Raw genomic sequence first — 15,473 nt, forward strand, 5'->3', positions numbered from 1 at the left:
CAGTTTATTCCCTTTGCATCCCCCTTGTAGTTCCCTCTGTCCTCCCCTCCTAATCCCACCTTCCCTCCCCCTTTTCCACCCATGCCCTTCCCCCAGGCTACTGATAAGGGAGGTCTTCCTTTTATTAATTTATGTGTATAGATGTTTTGCTTGCTTGTATAATTGTATAAGCTGTTGTTTCTTGATGGCAAGAACATTAGATTTCTTAGGACTGAAGTTACAAATAGTTGGGAGCTGCCATATATGTACTGAAATTCAAACCCAGGTTTTCTGGAAGAGAAGCTAGTGCTCTTAACCATGGAGTTATCTCTCTAGTCCCCCTGAATTATTTACTTTTAGTGGAAATAAAAACTTAACATTTAAGAACAACTTACACATACAAGGAAAGTTGAAGTTAATGTGATTTTAATTATTTTACTTTATTTTGAGATTTATATTTATTCAGTGTGTGTGTGTACATGTGTGCACACATGCCTGTGCAAATCTGCATAATTGTGCATACTGGGGATTCAGTAGGGAAATTTCTGAGGGAGTCAATTCTCTCCTCCCAACATTTAAATTCTGGTCATTGAACTGAGATGTAAGGTTTCCTGGGCAATATTTTTAGCTATTGAGACATTTTTTTCCAGCACAGAATTTGATTTTCTTAGTCCAGGTGATATTACTTCAGGAATTCATGTTACATTTAGACCTGAGAGATTGAAGAATAAAAATAATTTATTACAATTTTAACACGAAAGAACCATAATAATTAAAAATACCACAACAGTAACAATAATAATATGCTTTACTGAAAAACTTAAAATCTGCATTCAGATAAAATTGCCCCTTTTTAGTTTTTTAGCACTTAGAAAACATGCCTAAAACAGCATAAACACTTTAAGCTAGAAACAGTAACACAGATACCGTAATAAAACAAGATTAAGGAATGCAGGTATTTTCTTAACAGAGATTACAAGAAGACTGTGAACAAGAAGAAAGACGTAAACACCAACAAACAAACAAAACAGAACAAAAAATGGTCCAGATGGATGTGCTTAATTTTACCATGCTGTTGTGGACAGTTTTATAGGATTCTACAAACTAATGACCTTAATCTGTTTAAGCCATGAACCGCTTTGAAGAATAGATTAAAGTCCCGAGCTTCCCAAAGGATAATGTCTATGCACATAAAATTTTACTATCATTTTGGCTCAGAATATCCCAGAAATTATGAAAAATAAAAAAGCAAAATAGGTCAGAAGGAACCTTCTGATATGAATATATGTTTTCTTTACCTTTCACTTAGATAAAGGAGCTTCATTAGAAGTACTAAAAACATACTTCATGACTGACTAGTATAAGATTAGGTTCCTTTCTTTTAATTAATTAATTCATTTTATTTTAATTAATTAATTAATTAATTTCTTTTATTTTTAATTAATTGTTTATTAGATGTAATTATTTGTATCCTGGCTGTGACCCCTTCTCTCCTCTCCTCCAAATTCCACCTTCCCTCCCTCTTCTCCTATGCCTGTCTCCTAGTCCACTGATAGGGGAGCAACCTCCTCCCCTTCTATGTGACCCTAGCTTATTAGGTCTCATTAGGACTGGCTGATTGTCCTGGCATTGTTTTCTTCTGTGGCTTGGCAAGCCTGCACACCCAGGGAAAGGTGATCAGAGAGACTGCCACTGAGTTCATGCCAGAGTCAGTCATTGCTATCTTTACTAGGAAACCCACTTGGAGACTGAGTCTATGGGCTACATCTGAGCATGGCTTTTAGGTCCTCTCCATGCATGGTTCTTGATTGGAGTATCAGTCCCTGCAGAGAGTCTGAATCCAGTTTTTTTTTTCTCTCTCTCTCTCTGTTGGTCCACCTGTGGAGATCCTGTCTCCTCCAGGTTTTTCTATCTCCTCCTTCTATCATAAAATTCTATGCAACTGCCCAAAATTTGGTTATGAATCACAGCCTCTGCGATATACCTCGATCATTAGAGCCTTTCAGAGGCCCTCTGTGGTAGGCTCCTGTCCTGTTCCCTGTCCTCTCCTGCTTTTGTCGTCTATCCCATTTGCCCTTGTGAAAGAGGATTGATAATCTTCCCTAAGGTCCTCCTTCTTGCTTAGCTTCTTTAGGAGTATAGATTTTAGTATGTTTATCCTATATTATATATATATTATATGTCTAATAACTACTTATGAGTGAGTATATACTATGTGTCTCTCTGTTTTGGGTTACTTCACTCAGGATGATCTTTTCTAGTTCTATCCAATTACCTGCAATTTTCATGATTTCCTTGAGTAGTATTCCAGTGTGTAAATGTACCACAATTTCTGTATCTATTCCTCCACTGAAGATAGCACTATTCCTAATTGTCTGAGAAAGCACCAGATAGATATACAAAGTGGTTGTATACTCATCATTGTCAAAAATCAAGCATTCGTAGGTGTGTTGGTTTGTTTTTTGGTCTTCTATTCGATTCTATTGATCTTCCAGACCATTTCTTTGCCAGTACCATGCAGTTTTTATTACTGTTCCTCTATAGTACAGCTCGATATTAGGGATGGAGGTATCTCCAGAAGATCTTTTATTTTGTAAGGCTGTTTTAACAATTCTGGGGTTTTGTTTTTCCATAAGAAATTGAGAGTTTTTCTTTCAAGGTCTGAAAAGAACTGTGTTGGTATTTTGATGGGAATTGCATTGACTCTGTAGATTGCTTTCGGTAGGATGGCCATTTTCACTATGTGTATCCTACTGATCCTTGCTCATGGGAGATCTTCCCATCTTTTGATATCTTCTTCAATTTCTTTCTTCAGAGACTTGAAGTTTATTTTCCGTCAGGTCTTTTACTCTCTTGGTTAGAGTCACACCAAGGTACTTTATCTTATTAGTGGCTGTTGTGAAGGTATAGTTTCCCTAATTTCTTTCTCAGCTGTTTTGTCTTTTGGATACAGGAAGGCTTCTGATTTTTTTTTTCAATGCAGTTTATTCAGGAACCTTGAACAATCATCTGACCCTAGGGAAAGCCAGCCCACAGCTTAAATAGCCTCTGGGTAGCCAACCCAGGCGTGCCATGTGGGCAATGCAGATAGGTCCACATACATGGAAGCAAGCCAGATCCTCAGCCTTAGCCAAATGTGGAATTGTTCGTGACAGAGAGCACTCACCATCGGGAAGGTGGAAGGTGGAAACCAGCTCCATCTTTAAGGCGTGGCATTACACAGCTCTCTACAGTTCCCCCTTTTTGTTTTAGATGCATCAGGCAAGAGTAGAGGTCTGATCTCTGATATTAGATTTTTTTATTTGAGTTAATATTGTATCCATTCAGGTTGCTGAAGGTGTGTACCAGCTGAAGGAGTTCTCAGGTTGAATTTTTGGGATCACTATGAATACTATCATATCATCCGCAAATAGTGATGCTTTGATTTCTTCCTGTCTAATCTATATTCCCTTGATCTCCTTCAGTTGTCTTATTACTCTAGCCAGGACCTCATGTACTATTTTGAAGAGGTATGAAGGAAGTGAACAGCCTTGCCTTATCCCTGATTTCAGTTTCCCTCCATTTAGTTTGATGTTGGCTATAAGCTTACTGTATATTTTCTTTACTATGTTTAGGCATGTGCCTTGTATCCTTGATCTCTCCAAGACTTTAAACTTTAAGCACGAATGGGTGTTGGATTTTGTCAAATGATTTTTCGGCATCTAAGGAGATGATCATGTGTTTTTTCCCCCCTTCTGTTTGTTCATGTGGTGGACTACATTGATGGATTGTACCACCCCTGCATGCCTGGGATGAAGCCTACTTGATCATGGTGGATGATATCTTTTATGTGTTCTTGGATTCTGTTTGCAAGTATTTTATTGAGTATCTTTGCATCATAAGAGAGATAGGTCTGATTTTCTCATTTGTTTGAGTCTTTATGTGGATTGGGCATCAAGGTGGCTCCAGTCACCCAGAGTGATGTGGTAATGTTTGTTTTGTTTCTATTTTGTGGAGTAGTTTGAAGAGTATTTGCATTAGCTCTTCTTTGACAGTCTGATAGAATTCTGTGCTGAAACCATCTGGCCCTGTGCTCTTTTTTTTTTTTTTTTTTTTTTTTTTTTTTTTTTTTTTTTTTTTGACAGGGAGACTTTTGATGACGGCTTCTATTTCCTTGGGGGGGTATAGGACTGTTCAATCTATTTACCTGATCTTGGGTGAATTGAATCTGTCATTTCATTTAGATTTTTGTTTCTGATTTTGTTAATTTGGATAGTTTCTTTCTGCCTTTTTGTTAGTTTGGCTAAGGGTTTGTCTATCTTTTTTATTTTCTCAAAGAACCATTTCTTGTTTTCATTGATTCTTTAAATTGTTTTCATTGTTTCTAATTCATTAATTTCAGCTCTGAGTTTTATTATTTCCAACTGTGTATTCCTCTTGGGTGTGCCTATCCCCCCAACCAGTGCTTTCAAGTATGCCGTTAAGTTTCTTGTATGAGGTGTCTCAACCTTTTTTCGGGAGGCACATAGTGCTTTGAAATTTCCTCGTAACACTGCTTTCATGTGTCCCATAAGTTTGGGTAAGTTGTGACTTAATTTTCACTGAATTTCAGGAAGTCTCTTTTTTGTTTGTTTGTTTGTTTCTTCCCTGATCCAGCTGTCATTGAATAGAGAGTTGTTTAGTTTATATGCTTGTGTTTATGTGCTTCTGTTGTTGTTGAGGTCTAGTTTTAGGCCATGGTGGTCTGCTAGGATACAAGGGATTATTTAAATCTTCTTGTATCTTGTTGAGGCTGGGTCAATTTTTTAGAATGTTCCATGATATGCTGAAAAGAAGGTATACCCTTCTGAGTTTGAACAAAATGTTCTGTAGACATCTATTAGGTCCATTTGATTTAGGACCTTGGTAAGTGCCATTATTTCTCTATTTAGCTACTGTCTAGATGATCTGTCCTTTTGTAAGTGTGTAGTGTTGAAGCCTTCCACTATTAAGGTGTTGGGACATGTGTGATTTTAGCTTTAACAATGTTTCATTTACAAATGTATGTGTTCTTGTGTTTGGGGCATAGATTTTCATGTCTGTCATGACCTCATGGTGGATTTTTCCTTTGATGAGAATGAAATGTCCCTCTTTTTTGATTAATTTTGGTTGAAAGCTTATTTTATTACATATTTGGATAGTTACAGTAGCTTGTTTTTTTGTGTGTCTGTTTGCTTGAAAACCCTTTTTCTATCACTTTACTCTGAGGTAGTATCTGTCTTTGTTGCAGAAGTGTGTTTCTTGGATGTAGCAGAATGTTGGATCCTGTTTCTACAACCATTCTGTTAGTGTGTGTCTTTTTATGGAGAGTTAAAACCATTGATGTTGACAGATAATGTGGCCAATGAATGTTTGTTCCTTTTATTGTAGAGATAGTGGTGATAGTGTGTTTCTGTACTTGTTTTCTTTCTTTCTTTTTTTTTTTCTTTTTTGTGTAAAGTTATATATGTTCTATGTTTTCTTGGGTATAGTTATTTCATTAGATTGGAGTTTTCCTTCTAGTATCTTCCGTAGGACTGGGTTGAAGTTTAGTTTTGTCATAGAATATTTTGTTTTCTCCAGCTCTGTTGATTGAAACTTTGTTGGGTATGGTAGTGTAGTTTAACATCTGTGGTCTCTTAGAGTCTGCATGACATCTGCCCAGGGTTTTCTGGCTTTTCACAGTTTCTGTTGAGAAGTCTGATGTGATTCTTATAGGTCTACCTTTGTATGTTACTTGGTGTTTTACCCTGCCTGCTTTTAATATTTTTTTCTTTGTTCTATAGATTTGCTGTTTTGACTTTTATGTGACATGAGGAGTTTCTTTTCTGGTCTAGTCTATTTTGTATTCTGTAAGCCTCTTGTATGTTTAAAGCCAGTTGTGGTGGTGTATGCTGGTAGGATTTGCTGAAGGAGGTGGAGGAAGGAGGATCAAGATTATGTTTTTGAAGAAGAATTAAGAAATACGTTGTAGGTTTTATTAATAATAAAGTTTTTCTATCCTTTTTAAGTTTGTTAAATCACACTTTCTTTACTCATTGAAATCTCTCTGATAATTTAAAATGTTTTTTAGAAAGAAACATATCCTTCTTTACCTATCCCACTAATTGAGAAATATGATGGTGGCTAGTCTGAATTACATGTAACTTTACCTTTACATAATTTCATGCCATTTTTATGTAGAGGCTTTTGGGTAAATATATTTTATTTCTTTTATATTTTAATTAGATAACTGAGCTTCATTAGAAGAAAAAAACATACTTCATGAGTGACTAGTATGAGATTATACATAATGTATAATACAATTATTTAGTATATAATATAATATGTAATGCATAATATGAAATATCATATAATACATTATATAATCTGTAATATACAATATTTTATGTTATAGATAAACTATGTATACATGTTTATAAATGTATAACATATAAATATATTATTTGTATATTATTTAATATATATTATATACATTTAGAAACAGATACACTATAAAAATTATTATATAATATATATGTCATATTAATTATATATTAGGCATAATTATATAATTATTTAATCACCTCATGCCATATGTCATATATTGTATACCACATATCATATATTATTTATTATGTTATATAAAATTTTTAAATTTTTATTTCAGTTTATTTACTTACATTCCAAGGTACCCCTTCCCTCCTTTCCTCCCATTCCCTGCAAACTGTTCCCCTCATTCCCCTTCTGCTCTTCATTTCCTCACAGAAAATGGGAGCATCCTCTCCTGTGTCAACCCTCTCCAGCATGTCAAGTCACATCAGGACTGAGCATATCCTCCTCTTCTGAAGCTAGGCAAGGCAGCCCTGCCAGGAGGAATTGATCCAAAAGAAGGTAATAGAGTCTATGTTACAATGCAGCCAGTCATGGTTAGACTTGATGGGCTAGGGTCAGATAGAAGGGGAGGAGGACCTTCCCTATCAGGGGACTAGGGGATTAACATAGGGGGAGAAGTAGGAGGGAGGGTGGGAATGAGAAGAGAGGAGGGAAGGGGTTAAAGCTGGAATACAAAAGTGAATACATTGTAATAAAAAAAAAAACAAAGAAACAGCCCCTCCCCTTCCACTCACCAGGTGCACCATATGAACACCAAACCACCCATCAGATACATATGTACAGGGAGCCTAGGTCCAGACCATGAATGATTCTTAGTTGATGTCTCAGTCTCTGTAAGTCCCCATAGGTTTGTGTTAGTTGTTGGTCTTCTTGTGAGGTTCCTGTCACCTCCAGGTCCATCCATCTTTTCCCCAACACTTCCACAGGACCTCAGGACCTCTGCCCCATGCTTGGCTGCAAGTCCCAACTATAGTCAAGTTAGGCTCCTGTCTGCAAGCATAGCAGAGTATCGTTAGTAGAGTTAGGGCCTGGCTCTCTACCATGGGGTTGGGCTCAGTTTGGGCCAATTATTGGTTAGACATTCCCTCAACCTCTGTTCTTTCATTATCCTGCACTTCTGAAATGCAAGGATATTTTTGGATCAACGATTTTGTCAGTGGGTTGTTGTTCCCCTCCTTCCACTAGTCCTGCTTGGCTACGAGGTGGTCACTTCAGTCTTCACATCCACTGCTCCCCCTTCCCCTTTAGGAGTCTCAGCTAGAGTCACACCATATTCTTCAGAGAGCCTACCCAGTGGCAAGTTTCCAGCTTGATAAAGAGATGTCCTCTCTCAGTTTCCCTTCTTGTTTACAGACCTCTCACCTCAAACCCTTGTTTTCCTCACATCTCATTTCCACCCTTGTTTCCTTCCCCATCCCTTCTCTTACCCAGTTCTCTCTCTCCACTTCTGCTGTGTATTCTATTTCCCCTTTTCAGTGACATTCCAACAACTCCCTTGGGCCCTTGTTGTTACTTAGTTTCTTTAGGTCTATGAGTTTTAGAATGGTTATCCTGTCTAATATCTGCTTATAAGTGAGTACATACCATGTGCATCTTTCTAGGTCTGGGTTACCTCACTTAGGATGATCTTTCCTAGTTCCATGCACTTGTCTGAAAATTTCATGATTTCCTTGTTTTTAATTGCTGAGTAATATTCCATTGTGCAAATGTACCACAATTTCTGTATCTGACCCACCCCAATCTGCTGCCCCTGAGACCAGCATGGATCAGGGAGCAACAGGTAAGTGTTCCCCATGCCCCTGCTCACATCTACTGGCCTGCCACAGCCTGCCAACTACTGTGCCTAGGGCTGCCTATGGCCCTTTGTGCTCCACTCTCCCTTAAACTCCCCACACTGGAGTTCTGGAGCCAGCACCATTTCCGAGGATGCACACCAATCTGAGGCCATAGAGACCAGCATGGATCATAGAACAGCAGGAAAAACAGAGGACTGACTAATACATAAATATTATATTATGTATTATATTTATGTATTAGTCTCTTATATAAATTTCATGTGTGTATATATATATGTATAACATATATGCATTCATTTATATGTATTCATTGATCTCCTTTTATCTTGTTTAATTGAATTGATTTTAGAGAGACTATTTTTTGTACATCTCTCTCTAAACTACTACCAGTTACGTTTATGGGTAATTTTTGACTCAAGATCTCCAACCAGAATTTGCCATCTAAAGATTTCCAATTTAATATTTAAAAATTATAACATAACTTGCTTTTAAGGCACAGTGTGCCCCTTTACAGAAAATCTTGTTTCTTTCAATTTCATTTTTTGAAAACTGTGTGTAAGAGGAACACTTAATCACTGTATGATTTGAATACATAAACTGAAGTGCTCATGCATTCCATGTGCAGATTAGGAGCCAGAATAATTGTTCTTTCCTTTCATATTATTAACACAGGTAATGCACATTTATTAATGTTAGAACCAACTAAAGTAATTCAGGAAAATTAATGCTCCAAATGAATGCAATTTCAGAGTTCAGTGAGTGCATTATAGGCTTATTATTCTTATCCTGTATGAGATGTTATACTCAGCAATTTTGATTTCTATGGAAAGGTAGGAATAATTAGTCTGTCTTTTTGCATGATGACCTGGTTAGGTGGCACTTTTTCTGCAGTGAAAAGGAATCATTGTGTCTTTTGATGCTATAGTCCTTTAATAGGTACTCAGTTAAAATCTCAGAGGGCAATGGAAGGGTTATAGTTACTAAAATTGTTTAAACAAGCTAAGAAATACAGTGATAATGTGACCTCTTGTTTCTATCTTTATCTCCCTCACAAACACACACATATAATTATAAATGATGCACATAAATGTAAAGCATACTATGAGGCATATGTATACTACAAACATGGTGGAGCTTATTTTCTAGGGAAAGATACAGTATGTGCAGGCCCATTATGCTAAAATAGAAGACAAGACTGTCCAAGTTAGAGAAGGACAGGATATGAAACATAGTAAATTTATAATATGATGGTGTGATGAGCAGCAGATTGTTATTTGATTGAAACTTTCCTGATGAAAGTTTGAAATAAGGTCATAATGTCAGAGTAAAGAGGGACGGTCAAGACAACATAAGTTAAAGGAGAAGGAGAAAGTTCAAATTACTTATTAGGAGAAAGGAAAGCTATAGTTAACTGGGTAGTACTAATGGTATATTTTGATTATATCTAAGGGTAGCAGGTGAAATTAATTTGCCTGCTTTTGGGATCTTCTCCAGCAAAACTAAGAATCCTGCTAGACAGGAATTGGAAAAGCAAATGATTGGGTTATAAGTAGGTAGGAGGTCTTTTTTCCATATAAAGCATGTTTAATACAGTTTTGCTAAATGGTACAGAAATTCCTTCTTTTTTATAATAATTACAGTTTATTTACTTTGTATCCCAGCTGTAGCGACCTCCGTCATTCCCTCCCAATTCTACCATCCCTCCATCATCTCCTCCCCTGCCCCTCTCCAAGATCCTTCTCCCCTTCCATCTGACCCTAACCTATCAGGTCTCATCAAGACTAGCTGAATTTTCTTCCTTTTTGGCCTAGTAAAGTTTCTCCTCACTCAGGGGGAGGTGATGAAAGATCAAGCCACTGAGTTCATGTGAGAGACAGTTCCTGCTCTCATTAGGGAGCTCACTTGGATACTGAGATGACATGGGCTACATCAGTGCAGGGGTTCTTGGTTATCTCCATACATGGAAAAACCAAAGGGCCCAGATTTCTTGGTTCTGTTGATTTCCCTGTGGAACTCCTATCCCCTCCAGGTCTTTCTGTCTCCCTTTTCTTTCATAAGATTCCCTGCACTCTGCCCAGAGTTTGGCTATAAGCCTCAGCATCTGCTTTGGTACCCTGCTGGGTAGGGTCTTTCAGAGTTTCTTTGTGGTAGGCTCCTGTCCTGTTCCCTGTTTTCTCACTTGTCTAATGTCCATCCCATTTGTCCTTCTGAATGAAGATTGAGAATCTTTCCTAAGGTCCTCCTTCTTGCTTAGCTTCTTTAGGTGTACAGATTTTAGCATGTTTATCCTATCTTATAGGTCTAATATCCACTTATGAGTATACTACCTGTGTCTTTCTGCTTCTGGGATACCTCACTCAAGATGACCTTTTCTAGTTCCTATCATTTGCCTGCAAATTTCATGAATTTTTTTGTTTTTTAGATTCTGAGTAGTATTCCATTGTGTAAATGTACCACAATTTCTGTATCCATTCCTCTGTTGAGGGACATCTATGTTCTTTCCAGCTTCTGGCTATTACGAATAAAGCTGTTATTAACATGGTTGAGCAAATGTCCTTGTTGTGTACTTGAGCATATTTTGGATATATGCCTTGGAGTGGTATAGCTGGATCTGGAGGAAATACTATTCCTACTTATCTGAGAAAGCAACAGATTGATTTCCAAAGAGGTTGTACAAGTTTATATTCTAACCAGCAATGGAAGAGTGTTCCCCTTTCTCCACTTCCTCTCCAGTATGCTTCATCCCTTGTTTTTTTTTTTTTTTTTTATTTTACTTTATCTATGTTAGGTGAAATCTCAGATCTCAGTGTTGTTTTGATTTGCATTTCCCTGATGACTAAGGACATTGAACATTTCTTTAAGTGTTTGTCTGCTATTCGATATTCCTCTATTGAGAATTCTCTGTTTAGCTCTGTACCCCATTTTTTAATTGGATTACTTGATTTGTTGTTGTTTAACTTCTTTAGTTCTTTATATATTGTAGATATTAGCCCTCTGTCAGATATAGGATTAGTGACAACCCTTTCCATATCTGTAGGCTCTCATTTTGTACTGATGACAGTGTCCTCTGCTTTACATAAACTTTTTAGCTTCATGAGGTCCCATTTATTGATTGTTGATCATAGAGCCAGTCCTGTTGGTGTTCTGTTCAGGAAGTTGTCTCCTGTGCTAATGAATTCAAGGTTCTTCCCAATTTTTCTTCTAACAGATTTAGTGTGTCTGGTTCTATGTTGAAGTCTTTGATCCACTTGGACTTTACTTTTGTGCATAGTGACAAATATGGATCTATTTACATTGTTTTTACATGTAGACCTCCAGTTAGAGCTATTTTTTTTCCATTGTTGGCTTTGGCTTCTTTGTAAAAATTCAAGTATCTCTAGGTCTTTGGGTTTATTTCTGGATCTTCTATTAAGTTCCATTGATACACCATTCTGTTTCAATACCAATACGATGCAGTTTTTATTACTATTGCTCTGTAGTACAGCTTGAGATCAGGGATGGAGATACCTCCAGACGATCTGTTACTGTACAGAATTGTTTTAACAATTTTGGGTTTAGTCTTTTCATAGTGTCCCAGACTTCTTAAATGTTTTTTGTCAAGATGGTTTTAGATTTAATAGTTTCTTTGATCAAACATACCTTTCTTCAATTATATCTTCTATTCCTGAGATTCTCTCTTCCATCTCTTGTATTCTGATGGTGCTACTTGTGTCTATAGTTCCTATTCTCTTCCCTGCATTTTCCATTTTTAGGATTACCATAGTTTATGTTTTTTTATTGCTTCTATTTCTATTTTTAGGTCTTGAAAAGTTTTATTCATTTTTGAATGTATTTTCCTGTATTTCTTTAAGGGATTTACCCATTTCCTCTTTAAAGTCATATATCATCTTTATAAGATTTGATTTAAGGTCCTCTTCTTGTACTTCAGCTGTATTAGGATATCCAAGAACTTGCTATAGTAGGAAAGGTGTACTTTGGTGGTACCATATTGCCCTGGCTCTTGTTGATTATGTTCTTATGCTGGTCTTTAGTCATCTGTTTGTTGCTAGTGCTAGCTAGTCACTGGGGATGCAGGCACAGTTGTGGGCCAGAAAATGGAATGAAGGTGAGTGGGTATGGGTTACCACAGTTGTGTATTCTTTAGGGTGACTTGACAAAAGGGGACTAACTTAGATGTTCCTGGTACTGGCAGGCCACCTCAAGAAGGCATAGAGAGCCCTGGATGTTCCTGGAACTGGCAAGACTCCTCATGAAGGCTGGCAGAGCCATGGCCCAGGCTATGTTTCCCATTTTTAAGTTGGGTTATTTGGTTTATTGATGTGTACTTTCTTGAACTCTTTATATATTTTAGATATTGGCTCTCTGTTGAATATAGGATTGGTGAAGATCTTTTTCCATTCTGTAGGTTGTTGTTTTCTCCATTTGACAGTGTCCTTTTCCTTTCAGAAGCTATTCATTTTCATGAGTTCCCATTTATTAATTGTTGATCTTAGTTTCTGAGCTGGTAGTGTTCTCTTCAGAAAGCTGTTTTCTGAGCCAATTCTTTCCCACTTTCTCTTCTATCAGGTTTAGTGTATCTGGTTTTATTTTGAGGTCTTTGATCCACTTGGACTTGAGTTTATGCAGTGTGACAGATATGGGTCTAGTTGCATTTTATGCATCCATCCTTCCAACTAGAGCGGCACCATTTGTTGAAAATGACTTTATATTTCATACTTTTATTTTTTATTTATTTTTTGTCAGAAATCAAGCCATTGTAGATGTGTGGGTTTACTTATGGTTCTTCAATTCAATTCCATTCATCAACTTGTCTTTTTTTATACTAGTACCATGTGAGTATTATTACTATTGCTCTGTAGTAGAGCTTGAAGTCAGGGAGTCTCTCTGTCTTTCTCTGTCACTCTCTCTCTAATAGACTGGGTGTTCATGATTACCATAATTAAGCATGGATAGCAAAGGATAGTTTTCAAGCTTTAAAAGGACTTTCATATTTCCAAATATAAACGCTTTATATTTTTACAGCTTATAAGTTATAACATGCTGAAGGAATCCAAGATGGTGGCACTGAGAGGACACTGTGTTGAATGAGCAGAACAGCAGTGACTACACTGAGCCCAACAGACCGAACTTTGGGCCCTAAAACAGAAGCGGTTGTGTTTCTCAGGTGAAAGGAAACCCCACAGTGTGGGAAGCAATACAGTTGATTCTAAGGTCACCCAGGTAAACTCCTGAAGAGTTCCCAAGTCTCAGAAGACACTTGAATTCCAGCCCAGAGCCACATGCTTGCATGTTCTGATCATCATCCCAGACTGAACTATGGGTCCCACAACACCTGAGACTGAGTGTTCCAGTAGAGAGAAAACCCCACAGTGAAGGAAGCAATTAAGACCAACCTCAGGTAACCCAAATATTCCTCAGAAATGGTCCCAGGCTCCTGCAGGTGCTAAGCTGCCAGACTAGAGAACCGCCTACATACCTGACTCACTTGTCTGTGCCTGCTTGCTCTACTCACCATTCCTGACTGAACTGTGGACCCCAAACAACACGACAGGTCTCCCTGTCAGGAGGAAAACTCACCTTGGGGTAAACATCAGGTCCGACCTCAGGAAACCCAGCTAATCCCCAGAAAAGTTCCTGGGTTACCTCAGGTCCTAACCTCCAGCCTGCTCCATTTGCATGGGTGCTGCTCTCACCTGTCACTGATTACCTCTTGGGTACTGAGGCACAAAGTTCCAACTTCAGACCTACAGAAGCCTGGGATCCATGGGATCAGTCCCCAGACACTGCTGCAAGGTACAGCCTGTCTCCTTACCTAAACTGACCAAACCGCAGGGCTCTCTGGATCTTCAAGAAGGCTGTGCCCAGCAAACACAGTGTAAAAGCAGCAGCAGGAGGCTAACTAAATTCAGAGCAAAAACCACAGTGACAAGGCAGATGTCTCCAGGAATTCTCTGGTGAGAGGAAAGCCCCCTTGACTACCAACGACCACAGTTATCATGCAGTTCTATACACCTGAGGTGAGCTGTGGCAATTCCTTTTTTTAATTTTTTTTTTATCAGTTACATTTTATTAACTCTGTATCCCAGCCGTGTCTGGATCTCTCATTCCCTCCCAGTCCCTCCCTCCCTCCCTCATCTCCACCATGCCCCTTTCCAAGTCCACTGATAGGGGGGACCTCCTCCCCATTCATCTGATCCTTTTTTTTCAGGTATCTTCAGGACTGGCTGCAAAGCCCTCCTCTGTGGCCTAACAGGACTGCTCCTCCCTTTGGGGGTGGGGAGACCAAAGAGCCAGTCATTGAGTTCCTGTTAGAAGTAGTCCTTGTTCCCCTCTCTTTGGGAAACCAATTGGTTACTGAGCTACCACAGGCTACATCTGAGTGGAGGTTCTAAGTTATATCCATACATGGTCCTTGGTTGAATGTCAGTCTCAGAAAAGACCCTGTGCCCAGATATATTTGGTCCTTGTGGAGCTCCTATCCTTTCCCCATCAGACTAACTCCCCTTCTTTCTTATGATTCCCTGTACTCTGCCAAAGGTTTGGGCAATTCCTAAGAAGCACCGGCCACTCAGTGACCATACCCAAAAAGCTAAGGAGGCCTACTTCAGGAATAACCATCTTCCTGCCAAAGAGATTCTCCCCACCACAGGATTTCGGCAGGCACCAACAACTAACAGCCAACACCTGAGACAACCAAATGGGTAGAGGCCAGCATAAAAGCACAACCAACAAAAGCCAAAAAAATATGGCATCTCCAGAACCCGATTATGCAAGGGCAAGTAGCCCTGGACACCTTATCATTAGTGAAATTTGAGAAGATGATCTTAAATCTATTTTTATGAAGAGGGTAATGGAGGAAACAAATAAAATGCATAAAGAAATAGGGGAATATAAAGTCAAACAGATTAGGGCCATCTGTAAAGAATAAGAGGAAGATAAAGTCAAACAGATTAGGGCCATCCATAAAGAAAGAGAAAGATAAAGTAAAAAAATATTAGGGCCATCCTTAAAGAAACACAGGAAGATGCAGCCGAACTATTTGTGGCCTTCAGAGAGGAAACAATTAAATCACTGAAAGAAATGAAAGAAACAGAGAAATGTTCAAACAAACAGGAGAGGAGCTGAAGGAAAAGCAGGAAGATACAGTCAGACAGGTGGAGGAAATCAACAAAAGAAGTTTAAGATTTGAAGACAGAATTGGAAAAATTAAAAACACAAACAAGGAAATCATGGAGAGGAAGAATTTAGGGAAGAAAACAGGAACTACAGAGGTAAGTATAACCAACAGACTACAGGAGATGGAAGAAAGAATCTAGAGTGGGGAAG

The 15,473-nt window shown here is 38.2% G+C and overlaps 1 long non-coding RNA gene across 1 annotated transcript; it reads right to left on the reverse strand.

Moving 5' to 3' along the window:
• Nucleotides 1-400: 400 nt before the first annotated feature.
• Nucleotides 401-7,198, reverse strand: LOC132650095 (uncharacterized). The gene is made up of 2 exons (XR_009588464.1): nucleotides 7,086-7,198; nucleotides 401-691 (listed from the first exon to the last, which is right to left on the reverse strand). It is a non-coding gene; the product is annotated as an uncharacterized LOC132650095 (long non-coding RNA).
• Nucleotides 7,199-15,473: the final 8,275 nt, after the last annotated feature.

This window comes from Meriones unguiculatus, chromosome X (assembly GCF_030254825.1).
Source record: "Meriones unguiculatus strain TT.TT164.6M chromosome X, Bangor_MerUng_6.1, whole genome shotgun sequence".
NCBI classification, from domain to species: Eukaryota; Metazoa; Chordata; class Mammalia; order Rodentia; family Muridae; genus Meriones; species Meriones unguiculatus.